Source organism: Cyprinodon variegatus, unplaced genomic scaffold, assembly GCF_000732505.1.
Source record: "Cyprinodon variegatus isolate N-32 unplaced genomic scaffold, C_variegatus-1.0 Scaffold780, whole genome shotgun sequence".
In the NCBI taxonomy this organism is placed as follows: domain Eukaryota; kingdom Metazoa; phylum Chordata; class Actinopteri; order Cyprinodontiformes; family Cyprinodontidae; genus Cyprinodon; species Cyprinodon variegatus.
The window spans coordinates 204,343-228,024 of NW_015151233.1; positions in this window are offsets into that span (position 1 = coordinate 204,343).

Genomic DNA, 23,682 nt, shown 5'->3' on the forward strand with positions numbered 1-23,682 from the left:
CAGAAGATTTCCCAGCAGAAAAATCCAATACTGAGTGGGTAAAAGACAGTATGGACACCTTCCAAGTGTAAGGATTTTACATGACTCACAATGCTAATAGCTGGATACACAAACATCTGTTTGTATATCCATACAGTGACACACTAGCATACTTTTATACAACAAAAATCAATCATTCAGCTGTAGAGCAAGTTGGATAACTTTATATATCAATGATAATATAAAACCTTTGCATTTTCATAACAATATAGTCTTGTTCCAGAAAAAAATACTACAGTAAACAGTAGTTGTCTGTATTTCCCCCATCCCTTGGGTAGCAATAAGTAGCTTTTTGCAGTGTCCATGGAGCATTATTGGGCTGAAGGTCTTGATCAGGGATTTAGAGTAGCAGCATGTGCTTCCAAACAGGTATCTTGTGGCGTCGCTAGGATGCAAATGACCAGAGGCCTCATTTTCTAAGTGTGCTTAGTTTTCATGTGAAAAGTTTTTAGCAGGGAGAAAATCTGAAATTTGAAGCGAATGTAATTTTTGCAATTGTTGGTGTGGGAAACTGTAAAGATAGCAGCAACTAATTATAAGTGACTGAAAATGTCATGCTTTTAATAATAAAGAAGAAAATTAAGAAAAAGTCTTTCAGCACTTTTGCTTGACAGGGTTTATATCAAGTCGAAACTGTATCTACAGTGTTAAACTGTCATCGTTATCTATACCAAATTGTTAGAATTTCGGCTAATATCCCTACCAAATTTCCGCTTGAAACAAGTCACTACACAGAGTTTGTGAATAGCCATTAATGTTTAAAACAATTCCATGTATCGCAAAATAAAATGTCAATTTTTTTAAACATTTAAATAACTAATGCTTCATTTAAGCCGTATGTAAGAACCTTGAGATTTAATTTTCCTTTTTTCCTGAGATCACAATTCATGATAATCAGTGTGTCATGATCAGTAGGTAGCATTTCGACTATAAATAAAACATTCCAGGAAAGAAGTCAAGCGCTTCCATCATTTTGGAGGATAAAATGTAAAATATACCTTTATAGATGAAGATGTGGGATTTGTTTTGACAAGAGAACAAAAACAAAGCATCTAAGCTGAGTTTAAAAAATGTAAGTTTAGAAAGCGTGTCAACCAACAACTTCAACAGTGAATGCGATAGTTTATTACATATTAAAAGCTTGAGGAGGTGCTATGGATTATATTTAAATTTCGGTTTAGATTCAGGATAACCTTCACCCTTTGACAAGCTTTAAATTGCTTCTCCCAAACAATAAAAATATAACATAATTGGATTTTCTGACCCTACCAAAAGTAGCAAAATGTTTTAAAGCCTGTTGTTAAAGCCAATGTGTGTTGATTTTGCCATTTTGACTGTTTTTACACAATAAAAAAAATAAATAAATAAATAAATAGTGCTCACCAAGACAGTTCTTTGCAAGAATGTCCACACTGGAGAGAAACCCAAACTTTTTTCCCCCCTATCATCTGATAATAGAGAGGCAAGTCTAAGATATACAACACTCTAAAGACCTTAAAACTTCTTCTGAAGGTCATATAAAATCTATTAAGAACTAATGTAACTTTTCAAAGACATGATGTAATCTTTGTAATTTCCCAACACGGCTTCAAACAACTGTTTTTGGTAGATAAGCTTAAGAAAGCTCTTATCTGAATAAGCAAGATACAGTATTTGCTTCCAAGCTATTTTTTTCTCATGATAAAACATAAAATACTTTAGAATGAAGTTCTTAGTGGCACCAAGGGACATTCAAACAATTTACATGTTATAATTTTCAAACTTCCCTCAAGGTTCTACTTGTGTATTTACTGTGACCGAATCAGTTGCACATCTAAGTATTTCCTGGCTTCTGCATGATTGACACATAAGAAAGTACAGTGCAACGAGGTGAAATAAGTGAAAGAAGTGACAACACCATAAAATGGCTCAACAGAGGTTGCATGTTACAGTAAGTGTTTCAATATAAATGGAAGTTGTTGCAATGGAAGCAGAGAGACATGGAGAAACAGTGTGCACTTCAGATTACAATGTACTGATGGAACATACTCTGTCAGGCGGACATACAGGTAGCCCACACAGAGAGCTGTCTGTTAGAGCACCACATACACTTTGGCCTGATGTTTTAAGATTCAAAATTAGCAGCACCAAATTGCAAGTGCAATTTTTATTTTTTTTGCATGCGCAATATGTGACTGTTCTGCAGGTGATTGCTCGCACAAATGTTACGAAGCACAAACTGATTTGGTTCTGAGAATATTGTGTATAATAGTTGCAGTTTGAAATTGGCAGAAGAGATGAGATTCTGAAATTTTATATAGTAGAAGGTAATCAGGATTTGAATTATAAAAAAAAAAAAAAATCACGTTTCAGACAAGAAGAAAATAATGTTAAACATGAGTAAATGTCTGTCTGTTGATTGAGCCCATCTACCATTCCACCAAGGTAAAAGGTAGTCAGATTTACAGAAGAATTGTGACCTAAAGAGTTGGATTGACCTCTATCAACTTCCCTGAACAGCCACCTGCTGCAGTGTCCTGCAAAATAAGGTAGGCCAAATATCACTCACTCACCCATGCTCGTTATGCTCAGTGGCATGTGAGGGTGATAGCAAAGGATCGCCATGTCTGTTGGTTAGGGGTGTAAATCACATCCATCATGGCGATTCAATTCAGCATTGATTTCCTGACCAAACGATTCGATTATTTTTAATACTCAAGAATACAACACAATTCGATTTGATTAATTGGTTCCTTTTTTTTTACCTTACAATCTAGACAATGTTTCAAAGTTGAAATAAATCAATGAAAGCTGTAATATCGTTATGCATTTTATTTGAGAAACAACAGAAGTAGAAAAGTTGTACTCCACCTAGGCCTATTAAAACCTCATTCTCTGAAAAATAATAATGCCCCTGCGTTATAGATTCTGAAAGGCTTTGCATCAAAAAATACTGCACAAAATCAGTGCAATGAGTGCAATGCAATACCTCTGCTCCAGAGTGTCGACGTCCCCGCCCCCTCTGCAGACACTCCGCTGCACCTCTCCCAAATTGTAGCTGACTGCAGAAAGTGCTGCAGACAGGTGGGCGGCTTGTTTTGTTTTTATGACAGAAATTGCGGAAAACAACTCATCAAGTTTGACCAGCTAGAGGATTGAGGTGCGTGAGAACGCTGGGAGAAGCAGACCACAGTCCAATATTGGGCATAAATCAAAAATGTCTGTGTCAAGCTCACTGCGACAAGCTGCTGCAAGAGTATAACCAGGAAGCGAGGTGGGAGGGCAAAATAGGTTAAATGCCACCGCAGCATGGGAGTCAGAATTACACCTAGGAGCAAATGGATAAAAATGGACAGGAGGAAAAAAAAACAAAAAAAACATGAATCGATACTCTTGCGGACATGTCGATGCATCGGATTGTCGGCTGTTGGATCAATGGATCGATACAGAACGATTATTATTTACACCCCTACTGTTGGTTCTAGGCCAGCTTCTGGATGGCACTCAAGAGTGTAGCATGGTCTTGACCTCCGGTTCCACAGTTCAGTGCCAGGTGTTTCTTGGTTTTCCTCTGCTCTTTCTTCCACATGTCCAGTGAAGGGCTGTTTGAGTGATATTGTCCTGACCTCCTGTTCATCTTCTTCGCAATACCATGGTCTCCATGCTGTCTTGATTGCATCGGGCAAGTAGTTGTTGATTTGTTGGCTATGGTGCTAGGACAAAAAACATTGCAGCATTCTCCTGAGGTTCTTCGTTTGAAATACAGACAGCCTGGTGATATCACTCAATTATCCTCCAGCAGTTAGATCCATATAACAAGGTGGACAGTACACAGCTTTGATAGATCCTCAATTTGGTCATGGTGATGTACTGGGAAGACCTCCAGTCGTTGTTGAGCATTTTGAATGCGTTTCTTGCCTTGCTGAGGCGGTTATTAATAGATCTCCCTGCTCCTTCATCGCCTTACAATACTTTCGAGGTAAGTTAATTCTTCAGTTGTTGGAGTAGCCAGTAGTCAGTAGCCCCCTAAAGAACACGACTAAGAGATACTCAGTTTCAGGCACATGGATGGATAATTGATGGATATTTTTAGGATAGCTGTTAATATTCTATTAAGTTTTGAGTTTTTTTATATACACTTCAATTCAATTCAGTTTATATCTATATAGTGCCAATTCACAACACGTCATCTCAAGGCACTTTACAGTTCACCAGATCATACAGTCAAATTGCTGATGAAGATTCTCAGTCATCCAGGTCATAGTCATTCCGTAAAAGTTTAAAAAACAATCGACTGGACTTGGTTTCCAAGGTTTGAAGACGTCCACCACCTCTCTTCAGCCAGGTGAACAATCCCTCCTTTAACGACCGACCCTTCACAATCATAGACAGGTTTCAGGTATTACAGGAGACAATCACGCCTTTAACAACAATCCCCCCCTTTAACGACCGACCTACAGAATCATAGACAGGTTTCAGATATTACAGGCTAACAATGGAACCAAACGACCTGCTCGTCGGTTTCAATTTGCATGTTCCCAAGCAATACAAGGCCTTGTCTATATAAAGCCTCAAACTTACTGCAGATCCAGACATTTGAATTGAGAAAGCTTCCTGGAGGGGAAGCGAAATGTCTTCAAACCTTGGAAACCAAGTCCAGTCGATTGTTTTTTAAACTTTTACGGAATACAGTCAAATTGATTCAAAGTTTTCTAAGGACAACCAGTTGATTGGATTGACTCATTGACTCGAATGCAATCCTTCACACTAAGCATGTTTGTAGCGACAGTGGAGAGGAAAAACTCCCTTTTAACAGGAAGAAACTTCCAGCAGAACCAGGCTCAGTGTGAGCGGCCATCTGCCGAGGCCGACTGGGGTTAAAGGAGACAGAAGCAGAGATACGAAAAGCAACTGTAAAAGGCGGCCCCGTCTGTATTCAGATTATTTAAAATTTATAACTGCACTATCTCATAATGATCTGCTTAAGTGAAACCTTTCGGGGGAGAAGACCTCTTTCAAAGTAATTCTGAAGGTTATTAAAAAGTGGTCAGAGAGGAAATATTTTTTTCCTTCACGTTCTATGCCATATGTCAGCACCAGATTCAAAGTATGAAGATGAGAATGTGTGGGACTATTCACACTTTGAACAAAGCCAATATAAGATAGCATTAAAGGCTGCTCTTAAGCTATCACCTTCAATGTGATTAAAACAATAATAAAGGTTAGAAATGTCTTGTTTTGTTTCAATTGTTTTAGGATTATCCTCCATCCAGGCTGCCCACTGGTGAAGTGGGAAGCGCTGTTGCCTTACAGCAAAAAGGTTTTGGGTTCGATACCTGGCCCTGAGTCTTTCTGCATGGAGTTCGCATGTTCTCCCTGTGCATGTGTGGATTCTCTCCAGGTACTCCGGTTTCCTCCCATAGTCCAAAAACATGATTTTTGAGTTAATTGGCTTCTCTAAATTGTCAGTAGGAGTAATAGCATGGTTGTGTGTCTCTGTGTTGCCCTGCGACAGACTGGTGACACTGGATTGCTGATAACGCGAAGTACTTCCCGCTCCCACAGAGACCCACCATTAAAATTCCTACATGTGTATCATGAGTTAATTATTCACATTGTGTCTAACATTAGAAAAATAGAAAGTAGAGTAGATAGAAAGTAATTCACTGTGAAATTTCAATATAGTAATTTCTTATTAAGTGGATGACGCTATCGTTTTTGTAGTGTTTGTTGTATTTCTCATTTGAAAAAGTCCTGTACTGAAAAATATTGCATGTTTTTTTGATGGACAAAAAAGCTACTTGAACTTTTTAAAGGCTAACACACAGACCGAGCATAAAAGTATATGGGATCATGCATGCACAATTTGCAAATAGGCAAATACTACAGTATAACATTCACAGACATGTACTTGTAATTTAGTCTTGATATGAAACCTTGAAATTATATGCAATATGTAATTACATGTATATTACATGTACATCATCAATTTAGCACTTTGACACACCTTTATTATTGTGTTCCGTTGACACATTTCTTTTGTTGCAATGGATTTGTATAATATGTCATATTACATGATTTATAGACTTCATTGATTTCACAATTACTATGCAATGTGATATGCCTATTATTATCATAAATTACAGTAATCTACTCATGCTATGAAACAGCAGGTGTGTGTCAAAGTGATGAATTTATCTTTATTTTAAAAGTCTCAAGCCCCCTTGAAAATGATAATGCGCACATAATGTTTAAATGCGAACGGTCTAACTACGGTGTGCCAGTATGGCAGCCGGTGGCTTCACTCCACCCCGTACTACCAACAGGCTGTCAAGAATCCAGGGAATAAATAGAGATCAGTGACCGAGACCCTGACATGGACTAAGCGGGAGAAAAATCGATGGATGAATTTCCTCCAGCCCACTGCACCACTTTGCACCCACCTCATTAGACTTTTTTTGTTCTCCGTTGATAGCATTCTACTATTCTTTTCTAAAATTAACAAATATGTCTTTACACATGCACAGAATTTCTCTCAGTGTACCAATGCCTCGTTTTCCTTCTGAGGATCAGGACCATTGTTAATTCTTTGGATATGCTCTGTGCTGTTAAACAAGTTTAGACGCATTTTAAGACCTGCAAACCTTTTGAAGATCAGGCCTTATTTTGTTTAAGAAGCTTTTCAAGAAATTAAATTCCCTTGAGAGAAAATATTGCCCACTGTGAGAAATTTACAAGTAAATTGTAAGCTATTGCATTCTTTTTTTTTTTTTTACTTGAAATGTGAAGTCCTAAAAATAAAAAAAAAGTAGCTAATGCAGGTAACATGACAGAAATTAATGCATTTTTGTAATGCATTATTTTTATTGAGAAGAACATGTCTGCACAATATTCTTCATTCTCTTTAACAACCCTACCAGGTGTTCTCTCCCCAAGGCTATGAAATCTGGCAATCAACAAGCTAGGTGCCACAAAGGCTGCTCCTCTCCTCTGCTTCGGGCTCAAAAGGGGTGAAAAAGAAGAAGGTTTCTATAGCTGAAATTATAATACTGACAAAATAATATGCCCCTCAGTAATAAACTCACAATAATGCAAATTTTATTTACAATGAATTGATAAGTTTTATTTGTTTTTAGAAGCATTTCTCAAAGCTGCCCCGCCTCTCTACATAAATTGCTTCAGTCCTCTGTTACTCCACTGTCAGAATGCAGCAGAGCAGACAACATTTGTGGAGGTGGAGACCGACTTTCCTCCCAATATCTGTGCATATTTCTGAAGAAATATACACAGGATTTGGATTTACAAATTTGACTCCTGTGTTTGTTGATTAATCATTGCAGGCAGATGTTTAGCAAAATGCTTTGCTAAAAACTTCATGCAAGTGAAGTTTTCATAAGTCAAGAAACACCTGTAAGCCCCCCGCACCACCTTTACAAAAAATACCGTCTCAGGAAAATGTGAGCAGGTGTGCTTTATTAATCGATTATGATGATGAAAAATCCATCGAGTAAAAAGCCATTCTAAAATAAGAAAAAGCCTGTAGTGTGTGTTACATTTTTTTTCATCAAAACCATAAGCTTTTGCCAGAAATGAATCATTTGGTAAGAAGTTTCTTCTTCTTTGCTATAGAAACAGAACATGTCTGGTTTGCATATCTAGAGTGACTGCTCTCTATCAAATCAGAGAAACGTTTAGAGTTTTGGGGAATCAGACTATCGAATATCAACAACCATTTAGCGACACACATGTTTTTTTCTCACCACAAATCTTTTGCCATCACCTGTGAGTCTTCTGTTGTAGAGATTGGTTCGTAGAGCAAGAGCAAGGTCCAAGGTCACCCACTTTCTCCTAGGGCCACCATCTCTCCATGAGGTGTTTCTGAAGTCGGCAGATTTCATGACCTCTCCTTGCCATCATTGCCTCATTTAATTTCACCATGCCTCTCTCTAAAAATCTTCAATAGGCTAGTCAGTTTGATTTCCCTCCTCCCTCTCTCCCATAGCTGATCAGGATAGCTCTTCAGGCTTGAGATTCAAAGCCATTCACATCCTGACCTTCCCGGATGTCCAAGCAGCCTACTATCATCCAATTTTTTTTAGTTTTAGGAGAAACAGTAGAGCTACACGATTTTGTCAAAGAAAAAAACCCCCCCAAAAAAAACAGGTCAACCTAACCACAAGCATGTAAATGCTTCCCTCCATGGTTCACTTCAGTTTTTTCATAACCTTGACACCTTGTTTGTCCAGAATCTATTGTTGCAGGAATTTACTTTAACCTTTATTTTGAGAAGCGCTTATTTCTACAGAACATGTATGCATAGATCTGCGTGCTATCTGGAAGTTACTCTCCTTTTTCATGGCAACAAACCCACTTTAAAGGGTTTGTTAAAGGGATCTGCTATTTTATATCTGTGTTTAAATGGAACTAATCACCCACCCTAACTTACTGCATGTGTCAAAATCAAGGCTTGCAAAAAAACTGAGGATTTTGGCCTTCTAAACCATTTAATCCAAACAGCTTCAACCAGCCATTTAAAACACTTATAAATAATGATGCGACTTTCATTAAAATGATTCCTGTCTTTCCTGAATGTAGAGTTGAACTGGAGACTTAGTTTTCTGTCATTAAAACTGCACAACCGACCTGTATTTTTCTAGTTTTTAGAAGTTTGGGTTAAATTACTATTGTTGATACAACATATTTAATTTTATTGCATAATCATCAGGAGAAATTCGGTAAAAGTCTAATTAGGATCAGGCCTGGGACCTTCTTCCTGTTGGATGATGGTGTTGCAGACTGAGTCTGCAACAATAATTCACCATAATTTCCAGACAAACATAAATGAGTCGTGTCTATCAAAATCTAAATTATAGTTGAAGGTTACAATTTCCAAATTAATGACTCTTTTAAACAGGAAATAAGGGTTAATACAGGGTTGGATTCAAGGAATTCAAATCATTTTAAACGCCACAGTTCCCACTAAATCATGAATCCATTTCGACTAGTCTTTAGATACAGAGATTCTCATCAACCCAAGCCAATCCCTGCTCCATCTGTTCTCCCATCCGTCATCAAAGTGCATTCTGTCCTACTCTCCCTTTCCTTCACAACTCATCCTCTTATCAACTGCTCTCCATTCCAGGTCTCAGACCCTCGATAGCAAAGCATGAGTTACCCAGGCATTTTATAATATTCCCATCTGCGACATTTCATTAAAACTTCCTGTACTCATTCTCATGCATTATTTTCCTTAGCTGCAGCTTTTGTTTTTTAAATCCTCAGCAATAGCCGCTCCAGAAAGTGAATTCCAAACAGTCCTAACTCCTCCCTTCTTAGCCACCTCTATTTCAGATATGCATCAAGTCCCAGTTCCTTCTTTTTCAAATCTCGTGATCATGCTACTGCATAACTCGCTTATATCAAAAGTGATATTATATATTACATATTCCTTTAAAAGAACTTCAGTTTTTTCCACTGATATTCTTACCTCTTGTTTTTGCCTTATACATATCCACATTTATTTACTCAAACATAACATGCTTAATTCATAAGATCTTTATTTTCTATGCCTATATCTTCCTTTGTTTCCACTGTATATCTCCCATGTCAATAAAACTCTAATTGTCATTTGTTCTCTAGGAGTTCTTCCACTTTGAAATGTTTCCCAAATGTGCATTTCTCTTTTAAAAGGTTTTGATAACTGCACACCATTACCAAGAAATCAAATAGGGAATTATTCTTTATTGTGCATTTTGTATGCCACAATTTGTTTGCCTATAAAACCCTTTATAGAGCCAACATGCTGTATTTATAACACCTACAATATATATAACAACCAACAAAGGTTGTTCATTTTAACCGTTTATTTAATATTCCCTTATTTATTTGAAATATTAGGAATTAAATGTGTCACAAATCAAAACAGTAAGGAGAAGATGAGAAAGAAAAAAATATGTACGTCGAAGGCAGCAAAAGATTGCCCATTGAAGCCACATGTCCTTTAGTCAAAACTCTGTTTGACCTGACATCCTTTTTTAGTCTTCAACCATATAATGTGTGGATTACTCCGTATTTCCTGCTCTCATTCTCAAACACCAACCCTCTATAGAACAACGGCTATGCCCTTTGCACCTGTTCAGAAATTCTCTGGTGCTTTTCAGTGTAACGTAAAAGTTACATCTGAATTCCCTTTAAGGTCCCAGAGGTCCTATAGATAAGAGATCCAAAGCAAACCTAACCAAGAGGGGATAGATGAAGGTAAAATGTCACCGAAAAGTCGACACTGCATTTTTTTTTTCTTGTTATCTACATTCATGAGTATAGTGCCAACTGTTGCTCCACCGTCATAATGGTTCAGCAACTAACCCACTTTTAAATCTGTCTGCTAAATCTGTTCTTGTTTTTATTCTAATGCCCTCATTACATTGTCTGCACAACACAAAACTGGAGTATGGACTTATATACTTGATAAAGTATAGTTACTACCCAGAAATTATTATTCTTGTATTGAAAATTTTTTTTACTAGTAAGTATTTATGGAAAAAAAATATATACACATTTATGTTTGACATTTTTACTTTTGAATTAAACCAAAACATTTAGAGATGTTCTGCACAATCTGAACCCTTTTAACTATACATTAGGGTTAGCAAACTAATTTTTATATCAAGCCAGTTCATCAAGTCTTTAACGCAGCCAGTTGCAGCTATAGGCACACGTGGGGATTTTAAAGTGACTCTTTAAACCACACTTTTCCTTTGTGACAACATGAACATTTTAAAAAGAAATCAGTTAATATATCTGGAAGAGAACTCTGAAGTCTGCTTCATCCTTGGCTACAATCCCAAAAGGTGCAAAGGTGCAACTTTGTTCCGCTTGATTTACGCATGGCAATGTCCAGCTATGACCATTGAACAGGCAGATGGGTTCTGTGTTTTGGTTCAAAATTCCCAAAGGAACAAAAAAAAGACCACATGAAGATGCTGACTGAAGCTGGTAAGAAAGTGATATTATCTAGACTGATTTTGCTGAAAAGTGAGCTAAAAGGCAACTAAGAGAGGAAACAACACAAAAAACTGGATTACCAGAACTAGAATAGAGGTTTGTGGCAGCAGCATGCTCTGGTGTTCAGAAAGGACTGATGCAATTCACAAAATGAAAGGAATAAAGATTAAAAAGCAAAATGTGGAAATTTTAAAACAACCCCTCAGGACATCAGTCACTATAGCACCAAACAGTGCCAGAGATCGGTGACCTCCTTTTGGCCATCCAGTGAACCATCACTGGATGGCCATGCATTTATCTAATTAATTTGTTTTCTAAGAATTATATTTAGTTATATAACTTCATTGTTAAAATTGCATAATCTCACCTAATCATTGGATGGAACCTTTACAAAATTGAATTATGTATGTAAAATGTTCACAGTATTATTTAAATGTTTTATAGTGTATTAACAATAAGTTGTCCAATAAATGACCTAAGTGGGCATTTAATGCTATATTTTTTTATCTCATGTGGCCCCTTTTGCACAGGGGGGCTACCAACTGTCCACAATGGAGTCAGATAGAGGCAGCATTTTGAAAGTAATGTGGACAACCTCTCAAAAAAGTCAGATTTCAGGAGTTAAAATTTGGCATTAAATGCTACAGCATGAACATGGCCACACTGACATGCAATTGTTGTGCTTATAAGAACTGGCTGCCATTCAGTGGTCTGATTGTACTAGAACTTATCTTGTTCCTCAAAGTTAAACTGTCCTCTGGATTTTAACTGAACTGTCCTCTAAGCTCTAATCTCTCTTTACATTGCAATCAGTCTCTTCTGTGTTTCTTTAAGCCCAACCTTCTTTTTCTCATCATTCAGTCCATCTGTTGCTGTTTCTATGGATTACAAATTTAAAAAATTATTTTTTTTCTTCCTCTGGAAGGCTTAAGTTAAAGTTTGCATTGTATGACTACTGCTGTTATATTTACTCTCATTGTGCTTTGGAAAATCCTGCATTACCATGTTAAATAAAGGGCCCATCACTTTCACTACATATTATAGCAGTAAAACAAAACAAAAAAACACTATTATGATTACATTAGAGCTGATATTTTGCTTCTTCCTATATTATGCATATTTAAGTTTATAGGATTAAATCATTCAATTGTCATTACCTCTGCCAATAAGGTTATATCTGTATGTTGGATAGTCTTTCTGTCTGTGTACAGGATAATTTGAAAAGTTATGAACAGATTTTAATGACATTTTTACCAGATGTGTGTCTCATGCCATGGAACAATCCATTAAATTTTCAGTGATGATCCAGATCATAATCTAGATGCAGGATCTTTAACATTGTGAGATTGTGATTTATGGAGGAAACAGTTCCCCCCTAAACCAAAGGGTGGTAGCAATGACCTTTGACAGCTTAAACATTGGACTTCAAAAGTCATGATCAAGATGTGCACGTTTTAGCTATTGGTATAGTTCACAATATGAAGCAAAATGTGCTGCTTTGCAGAGGTCTGCAAAGTCATTTATGTAATATGTATGTTTTCATCATATGCAGGAATTCAATTCAATTTATTCATACTGCTCCTAATTGTCCGCAAATGTTATCTCAAGGCATTTTGGAGAAACAATTTGATATTCGCTTGCATTTTGTCTTTGACTCTACAGCAATCTCTGGCACTGAGCATGTTTGTAGTGACAATGGAGAGGAAAACCTTTTAAACAGTAAGAAACCTCTAGCAGAACCAGGCTCAGTGTGAGCGGCCATCCTCTGAGTCCGACTGGTGGTACAAGGAAACCAAAGTACTCATCTATAAATACTTTCTATACTGGAAAAGGTAATTAAACTAGCCCCACTGGTGAGTCTCTCTAGGATAGAAAAAATTAAGTCTGAGCCAGCTTTCATTTCAAACAGATGAAGGAGACCACATATAGTTAGTTACAGAAAAAACTAAGCAAATAGATACGTCTAGGAGAGAAACAGGACTAAACACTTCTAGATTGTGAAGGTCTGCTCCTTATTTAGGTTGATCCTTTTTTTTACCATTTCAATTAATTGACATGATGCCCTACTCCTACATCAAGCCCTCCTACACACTGGACGTAGGATACAGTACCATAATTCAATTATGAAATGCAGAGTTAAGGACACGGTCCTATTCATCATTGTTCTTCTTAAACAGATATAATGCTACTTTTACCATATCTTCCGCTGTTTTAAAATATTTTGAGCCTCTGTCTATTTCTTAGTTTGCAAAAGAATAGCTCACCCCTGAGGCCTTCAAACCATTCAAGTAACAGTTTCTATTTTCCAAATAGTTTATAGAGATCTTCAGCACAGTTCCTCCATGTAGTTATTTTATTTTTAACACTTCTCTTCTTGTGGATTTGGAACTTGGTTGGAATAGGACATTTGCATCTTGTGAAGGCTGCAAGTTCCCTGCTTCGAATCCCCCCCAGCTGGATCGCTGAACAAGACTTACATCTGTTTAAGAAGAACAATGATGAACAGGGCAGTTCAACAGCAGCCCACTACTACTAAGAGAGACGAGTTAAATGTCCTAAATTAATGTCCCAAAGATTATTCTGAAAATAATTGTTTTACAATTTGTCCCAAAAAATACAAATGTTTGAATTCATAAGGTGAAAAAATGTGAAAAGGTATAAGAAAATAATTATTTGCATGAACACTGGAAATGGATGGGAGCTGCAGACAATACCACTTTTCTCTCATCTAAAGTTATTGTTCTATGCTCAAACTGCATCTCTATGATGAACCACATCAATAAGAAAAGCTATGGCAAATCAAGGCTGAGGTGGTAACAGTGTCCCGATAAGCTAGCAAACATGCAGCCGTGGATTAAACAAATGATACTTGGGTTTTTATGCCTGACCTCGTCAGATTACTGCTACTGTCACAAATTGCTACATAGAGTGTTTTTAAGACATGACATATAGATGTCCAGCTGTCATCTGATTAACTGAAAGCAGTGTATGTCTGACAAGGGCTTATATCAGAATGTCAGTCCAGCAATGAAAAAACCCAGCGTATGAACTCAGAAGTGACCCATTTTTCCATATTATTGTCCTACCTGTCCAAAGACTGAAGCAACAATTGGGTGCAGCTTTCTCTTGTCTCCTTCTGGCAGCCACAGATCTTCATGGTCTCCATCAGGGGAGGAAAGACTTAGGGTCTTGGCTTTGGGCTTGGGGGGCCTCTTTATGCTCGCTGAACTCCATCGTCTGAAGGATTCAATCTTCTTTTTAATGGAACCCTAGAGAATAGTGCCAATGGTGTCAACCAGTGCCGCATTAGAGTCTCTAATAAAAACACTGTTGTCAACCAAACTGAACAAAAGTCACTTATAAAAAAAAAAAAATAGAAAGTAAACATAAAATGATTAACTTGTGTACATGTTTAAAAAAAAAAAAAGAGAATCTCACATTACACACAAAGTTAATTTTGCATCTGCATCACTGGCATAACTTTGCACGCTGCAGTCATATACTGAAATCATATCCACTGACCTTCTTTATCAACTTCCCATCCTGTACATCCATAGACTGTTCTCCTTTGATCTCAGTCATTTTTGCAGTCCAGCTGACCCACAGAGACACTTTATTTTTTTTTTCTCCCTGTGCCTCGATTTCTCGTTCCCTATTCTTTATCTGTCACTACAGCATCTGACACCAAAGCATAATCTGAGGTATTTCCTCTGCTGTTTTTGCCCCTCCTCTCACCCCTCACTCTGCATGTTTTACCCCTCCTCTTTTATTTACATCGGTCTCTCACTTTATCTGTTTGACCCTGATTTTATTAATTCTTTAGTTTATGCACATATTTTGAAGCATATAAGAAATATAAGAAAATACATCTAAATAGTCAGAGTTTTCTCTATTTAGCAGAGGTGTATCAGTGGTACTCTTTATGTTATGTCTGATATGAGCCTGACACTATTTTTTCCATCCATGTATGTGACATCTCTGTTAATCCTGTGTTTATTTCCTCACTCACCCCTCTGCTCTCATACTGATGTTGGCTTATCTTCAATCCCTTGGCTTTATAAAGCTTCCCATTGTTCACTGGATTTCTTTTGTAAAATGGTGCTTCAGATCTAAGCAATAAAACTTACAAACTAAAGAAATGTTTCACTAAAAGACCCTTTTAAAAGACCGTTTTACAGGGTCTATGATTTCATTAATGCATCCGTCAGTGGGAAAATATATTTCCAGCGCATAAATATATTACGGGAAAGACTAAAAAGTCTAAAAAGGATGTAGCACTTTTAATTTATTCTAACATACTGGAGATGTTTTCTGGAAGAACAATGCTAATAATTCTACTAGCTTACTTGTTAGTATTTTAAATGATATATCATGTATATCATTTAAACTCAAAAAATCTATTGATCTCAAAGTGATATTAAATGTTGATGTGGATGTTCATAGCTGAATTGAATTTTGAGTCAGGAAGTGAAATTTGGTGAAATAACCTTACCCTTCATGGTGTCACAGTTGGGTGGAGGTTTTACAGGACCCAAATGCAGACACTTAAGCTGAAGGTGGTTACTTGCAGATTTAATTAAAAAGGGCTGCAGCAGAAGCAAAACTCTAAAACATAAATAAATCCACAAAAAATTGAGAATTAGGAATAATCACAAGAAGGGGGCAAAGAAATTATGACAAACCAGCAACCGTGACTGAGCAGGAGATGCATATATGGGAGAGAGAAACAAAGACCAGGCTAATTAGCAGATTGGGAGCAGGTGTGAACAGAGAAGTCTAGAAAGGAGCTAGGGAAAAGGAGACTGACAGAGGAGGGCAACAGAAGGCAAACAAGAAATACCCAAGACCTCAAATACAATAAAAATAACCAAAACATGGAAATAAAACCAATTAAAACAAAAAAATAAAACTTAAACAGAACCAAAACCATGACACATAGCGTGTAATAGTTTACAACAGGGATGTCAAAGTCAAATACACTGAGGGCCAAAAAAACATATTTGCTACAAACCGAGGGCCTGACTGGTTAAATGTTTATTAAAACATATTGAAATGAACATAGCCTATTGAACCAAGACCTAACACATTGTCTTAAGAAAAAAAAACATCAATATTATTAATAAACTTTTATTATATTAATAACTTAAGATAAATACATAAATGAAAGTGTATGCCTTATAACCCGACAATGCATTACTGTGCTGCTCTAGGATCCTACCAATCACTTCTTTTAAATAGTAAAATGAGAAAAAAAAAATAATAAAATCAGTTTTATTCTCTCTCATGGCTCTTATTTGCATTTTCCCTGAGCCCATTGAATGGAAAAATATGAATAAATGAAATAAAATACAAAAACCTATGGCACACAGACAAAACAGTACTTCCTTCAAAGAAAATCACATCTTGTAAAACGAAAAGTACAAATTTTGTGATGAATCGCAGCTGATTTATACTTCGAAACCAGGTCCTCTGTGAAGGTGTAGCAGTGAACAAAAAGCCGTCCCCGCCCCTTCCGCAGGCACTCCGCTGCACCTCTTCCAAATTGTGACTGACCGCACACAGTGCCGCAGGCAGGAGGCTGGCTTGTTTTGTTTTTATGACCGAAATTGCGGAGAACTACTCGTGAAGTTGGACCAGCTAGAAGATTGAGGTGCGCGAGAACGCTGGGATCTTTTTTCCACTTGGATCCCCGTTCTTTTTCGCCGCCATGTCCCTACGTTGTCGGACGAAACTCGCCCCCACTTCCACATCGCCTCGGCCGTATCTAGACCCACAGAGTGTAGCACAGACCATGCTTCAATACTGATCATAAATCAGTAAAGGGTGAAAAGCGAAAACCAAAACAATCCAAACATGCAAAGCACAACAAAAAAATTAAAATAAAAGAAAAACACAATCATGTTTTCCCCTGGGAATGTAGTGCTAGTGCGTCCAACACAACCACACCACCACTACATTCCACACAATGCAACGGTAGCCTGCAAAGTCACAGCAGTGCACACAAGCGGCCGTGGCCTGTGGGTTCTAATGTTATGTGTAATTAAATATCATCCAGGGGGGCATGGCTAGACAATTTGTGGGCCTTGACTTTGACATATGTGGTTTACAAGAATGATTTTAATAGCTCCAGAATGTTTTTATTTATTTTTTTCAAAATGCCGCAAAGGATATGTCAATACAGAGTGATGTATCGAAATGTTTCATCATGCTTTTAATCTTAAAACACTTTAGATAGATGGGTGTTAGAGGAATTGGGTGGGTAAAAAGGCCAAGACTCTGGGAGAATACATCTTGTGGGAAAACCATGGTTATGGTTAAAACATTCAGTATGTGCTTCTACTGTAGGATCAACAGGCTTAAACATTTTATAAATAAGAGGATTAAAGGTAATTATGCACTTTTAGTTGCCCAGGCATTAGGTGAATAAAACCACTAACCTTTGTTAGACAAAGAAAGAAGTATCTTCAGGCAAGACCTGACATGTAAACATGAGAACTTTAAAATGACAGAATAAAATTATCAATGCAGGAATACTAATACAAATTTGTTTTGTTTATTAATTTACTTGACTAATGACCTACCAAAACAAATCCTGTGGATAAAACCTATTTTATATTCCCAGGTGGTGTTCTAAAGTATGGCAGCAAGGTACTTGTATTTGTGTTGTTGCTGGTTAATATAGGCTTAAAAATTCAAAAACGAGAACATTCACATTAGTGGCAATCTGGGTATGGTTTTCCTTTAACAGTAGAAGACTGTTAGAATAGCGGCTATAGGGATGGCTGATATGGCTGATTTGTGGTTGGTATGGCCAGGTTGTACCTGGTGAAAACATCAGTTAAAACAAGCACACTTTCCGGCCCATCCTTTGAAGGTTCAAGAGTGATAAAGTCCTTTCCAGACTCACCTGTGGGGGTAGAAGTCCTATTTATGTCTGCACAGTATTTATAGTATTGCTAACATCCCATGCAACCAATCAGCCATGTCAGAGGACATCATTAGCCAGTAACATCTTGCCCTCCAAGGGTGACAGTTTTTCTATACCCCAATGGCCATGATTTTGATGAGAATGACCTCATCCTTCATCGTCACAGGCAACAGCAGCTGAAGCATCTCCTTAGAGCCATCAGTAACATAGGTCTGGAAGTGGAGCACCATCACATCAACCAGCACAGGTGAAATTGTTAGCTTCCTGGTTAACTTTTCCAAGTTCTGTAATACTTATCCATCAAGCACTCACCAATGTTCTGAATTGGGTACTACCTCATTGGTGCACCCCCTAGATGGTAGTGGCTTGCAAACTGAAGTAAGAACCTAAGCCCATTAATGGTAATAGGGAGATGGTAGTATTGGGTATTAAGTGTACAAGTTGAAAAAGGAACTGAGTCAGCTTTGCCAGCTTCGTAGTGTAGGCACTACTCCCTGCCGAGGGAGTAGTGCAATGTAGAGGGCACATTACAAAGCAGAAATGGCATTTTATTGAATATAAATAAACTAACTGGAGTACAGAATGCTGTTTTGTGGAAGTCTGCCTCCACAACAGGTACCTGGTTAAAACCAGTGGTGGGTGGTCAGAGCATTCATGGCCTTGACTGCTGGCATAATATCAATCAGAAACACTAACTTACATTCAAAAAATAAAGCTTGAATTTTCCTATCCAACTGTATTAATTTGTATTTCAAACAATCCATTCTCTTAATTTTGTAGCCTTTCTCTTGACTGCACTGCTTCTATTACAATTATGTGTTTGCTGTATTTTTTGTCTAATCAGATTAAAGCCTTAGTGCGCTGCATTGTAAATCAAATTTGCTCATTGCCTCCAGAACCAGCAGTGCTGGCTGATCTTACCTTAACAATATTAATGAGGAACGTTTTCTTCAACCAATCAGATTTTAGATTTTCACCAGGAGTCAGCTATAGGGCTCACCCTAATGTCAGCATTTTCTGTCCTCTAATTGGTCAGTTAGAGCAAACTGTTTACAGCCATGTTAAGCTAGCAAAAATCTGCATTTTAGATTTGCTTTTGTTAAAAGTGTTGGTCTCGATGGCTGATGCTAAATGAGACTTCCTGCACAAAGACAGAAACAGGCATTACCAGCATCTCTGGTGAGTATGATATATCTTATTTTCATGCTTTACGTGTTATTTTATCTGATAATTAGATGCATATTGAATCTGAACTGCAGAAGATGATGTTAATATGGCAGAGCCCTGGTTATAGATTAGAGGATTATGGTTGTCTTAATTGGGCTTCTTGCTTGATTGATTATATTATACCGGGAGGTATATTCCTCCCGGTTATGCTTGTGCATGTTACATTTCATATTTGATTGCTATTAGTGGTTTCTTAATTAAAATGTGAAAGTGGTGATATCAACCCACTTGACATCGATTGTTGCAAATATGCAAGTAACCCTTTGCATTCCCTCAGTGCCAGTTATTACATTCAGTGAACAGGAACCTTTGGTAAGCTCTTGTTTCTGAGTTCAGGGGCGCCCACTGAAGGGCTAAGTACTAGACGCATCGCCCGCCACTGGTTAGAGCCACTTGCCAAGTGTAAAGCTGAAAACCAGCAAGTGCCTGGGAGTGCATCCAAGGACTCCTCGTTGCATGGCAATGGAAAAGGGTTTTTTTAGGTTTTGCTTTTCAGCTGCCGATAGTCCACGTATATTTTAAGACTTCCCTTCAGCAATGCATAGAGACTGCTGCTCTCTCTGATTAACTGAGCATTAAGAAGCTGGTTTATGGCCAAATTTTGTTGGGTCTGTATAGTCAATTTTCACAATCAAATATGGCTCCACCAAACACTTGGGGATGTGGATTCACTGCCATATTTAACCTTTGTTAAACAGCAACCAATGACAAAAGCACAGAATGTTAGAGCCTAAGGACTGAAAGTGCATAGGCATTAGCCCTCACAAAAAGTGAAGATTGACAGCATAGAACAAGCGTGAATTAGAAATGAAACCTTAATTCCCAAACACAGTTCCAAGGTGGGCATGATGCAACAAGTTTTGACACTTCTTTCCCAATGCATGTTATTGTAACTCTGTCAATACAGGCCCCACCTGAGCTGCGGCTCAACAGTTTGGTGAGAACTTTTTTTCAAAGACTGCAGAGTACTAGATGGCTGCTTAGGGACATGGGGATGAAAATGCACACTATCAGTTTTTGGCATATTGATGTGGTTGCTAGCATTCTCTGCAGACCACAGGAGTATTGCAACTTCACATCTCTGTAAGTGAAGTTGGTTAAACAAAGTAATACTCTGAGTGAGATTTTTTTTTTTTTGTCAAAAAAGAGCTCAACACATTTTGCTTTCACAAGTGGAGCAGTACGGCTATTGCCATAGTGTTCTGCTTGATTTATGCATGTAAAAAGCTTTATTATAATTCATTCAGGGAGTATTACAGATTATATGGACACTGCAATGTAAGTAGAACAGGAAAGAAAAACAGGAAAAATGAGAAAAGATGAAAGATAGAGGAGATACTTCACTCTGCTTCATCACCTGCAAAGAGAGATGTAAAAAAAGAACAGGAAAACAAGTATAATAGAAAGACAATAAAGTAGTACCTTGATACTATTGCTGAAGTATAAGTGGTATTATTTAATCTTACATGTATACAGTGGTAGCTGAAGATAAGAATATTGGCTCTCTGTATGGAATTGAATATCTAAGTGCCTGGAACCAAACACCTGTAGTTGTTTGTGAGAGTGCACTTTTGCATGTAAAGTTTATGCAAAGGGAAAATGCTCAATATTGGTTGTGAATAGCCATAGACCTGCCCCACCAGGGCACCAAGGCAAGGGCCGAGGGGCCCAAAACCCCAGACCCCCAAAGGGATCCCCAGAGCAAAGGTGCCCAAGAGGGGCCAACCCAGGCAGGAAATCTTCCCTCCGGGAAGCGGAGCGATGGCCTGTGGCCCAGACGCTGGCAGCCATCCATCCCAAAGTGGAACTGGACGCACCAGGGGCGCACCGCCCACTGGCAGGAGCCTCGGTTGGGCCCCGGGGGCCAGGCCCCACGAAGCAGCCGCCAGGAATAAGCCAGCACCCGTCCCGGGCATCCACCCCCAAACGCTGAGCACCACCAATGACATTGTGAAGTTTGCAGACGACAACACGGTGGTGGACCTCATCAGAGACGACAGCAACCAGGACTACAGAGAGGAGGTGGAGCTGCTGGTTGCCTGGGGCAAAAATAACAGCCTGATCCTGACAAGGAGAAGACAAAGGAGATCATCGTTGACTTCGGGAAGAACCGGCCTAACCACTGCTCATCACAGCTCAGCAGTAGCACCAAATTCTTGGGGATGCACATCACAGACAACCTCACCTGGACTATAAACACCAATTCACTATTCAAAAGGGCACAAAAGTGCTTGTATTTCCTGCAGAGGATGAGGAGAGCCCACCTGCCCCCACCCATCCTCATGGCGTTCTACAGAAGCACCATAGAGAGCTGTCTGACCAGCTGTCTCACTGTGTGGTGTGGAGACTGCAGTGCCTCAGACTGGAAGAAAGTAAAGAGAGTAGTGGGAACTGCAGAGAAGATCATCGGTGCTCCTCTTCCCTCCATAAAAGAAAATTGCTGCGTGTCCCGAACCTGTGATATCATTAATGACCCCTCACACCCCAACCATGGACTGTTCTCCCTGCTGCCCTCGGGGAAAAGACTTATTAACATTCAATGCAGTTCCAGCAAATTCTGCAACAGTTTCCTCCCCAATGCCACCAGACTGCTGAACTGTTAAGAAACTAAATCATGCCACAAAGTCTGCATCACACTGATAACACCAAACCAAAAATACTGCATATTTACAATTTTTTTTTTTATTTGTTGTGAGAAGGAGGAAAGATTTTAAATTTTATTCTGGATTTAACAGGAATCCAATGAAGAGAAGCTAGGATAGTAGAGATATGATCTCTCTTTTTTATTTTCATCAGAACGCTGGCTGCAGCATTACTGATAAGCTGAAGGCTTTTAACTACAGTTTGTGGACTTTCTAATAGCAAAGAATTACAATAGTCCAGCATTGTACTAACAAATGCATGGACTAGTTTCTCAGCATCACCCGTGGACCTGATATTTCTAATTTTTGCAATATTCTGCAGATGAAAGAAGGAAATTCTAGAAAACTCTTTTATATGGGATTTAAATAGCAGGCCCTGATCAAAAATAAGACAAGGTTTTTTACTTTATTATCTAACTAACTAATCAGCTTCTTTTTCAAAGACACTTTTAGGAAGCATACAGGTAAATGATGTAAGTTTAGCCGCTTATCCTGATCCCTCTGTCAGGGTTGGTTGTGGTTTGGGACCAAAATGTAGAGGCAGAGAGGCTGAGGTGATTTCTTGTGGATTTAATCAAAGGAAAAAGTAAACAAAGGCAGGGATGCAAAAATCCAACTAATAAAGAAAAGCAAACCAGAGCTATGGAGACATCTGGGGAAACCAAACACTAGGAGCCAGGGAGAGACGAGGTAGGTGGACAACAGCATGGGAGGACAGCAAAGACAAGGAACCAAAAAAGAGTGAGAGCAGAGGGAGAGCATGTATAGCTGACAGAGACAAAGGGAGGGCTAACGAGCTGACAAGCAGCAGGTGTGAGAGGAGACAACGAGGGAGCCAAGGGGAAAGGAACACACACACACACACAAACGAGGGCAACAGAGAACAGAAAAACATGAGAACTAACATAAATCTAGAAATAACAACAAAACTGGAATTAAACCAATAAAACTAGAAAACAAGGAGCAAAATAAAGAACAACTGAACCAAGACCATGACACCCTCTTGAAAAGGTTCTATTGCCTGAACACTTCTACTGCACTATTTTCAATCCTGATTCTTCTTTGTATTTTAACTCTCTCTTGTCCCTATTTAGTATGGCTCCTGCTGGACACAGGAAGAGCGGTAGTCTGGTGTATTTATTGATACTGTGTTGTGTTTTTGTCAGTAAATGGAGAACTTTGTATCTGGACCAAAAATGGAGAGGCTGAGGCAAAGATGATTTCCTGCAGATTTATTGCAGCCAAAGTATAAGTCCAAAATTAAACATCCAAAGAACATGGGAACCAGAACCGTGTTATCAGGAGGTGAGTGACAAAAACGAATGAAAACATAATATAATGACGACGATCCAGAAAAGACAAAGAGAAGGAGGGGTATATATACACGAAGGAGGAGACTAAATGGAAAAAGATTGTAGGAACAGGTTTGCAGAGAAAGAACTAGAAAAAAGCTAATTGGAAGGAAGGTGACACTGGGGGCAATGGAGACAAATTGGGAAATATAACTTAAAGATAACTTTAAATAATGAATGACAAAATAAAACTAGAGCAAAGACTAAGGGATGCTAAATATAAGATAAGTAAAAAAACAGGAACAGTAGGACTAAGAAGTACTTAAAAAAAAAGATATAACATTAACATTAAAACCAGAATAACATAAATCCAGGCCTAACTGAAAACCCAAAGTGAAAACTAAACAGAACCAAAAATCCCAGAACGGCAGATCACAAAATTTTTTAGCGTGTACTGTAATACATTTTATTTTTTTATTTATCTTATACATTTCAAATGTATTCAATTTTATTTTAGAGCCTATCAGTAAAGATCGCTGCAATACACAGTACTAAAAACATTAGAAACACA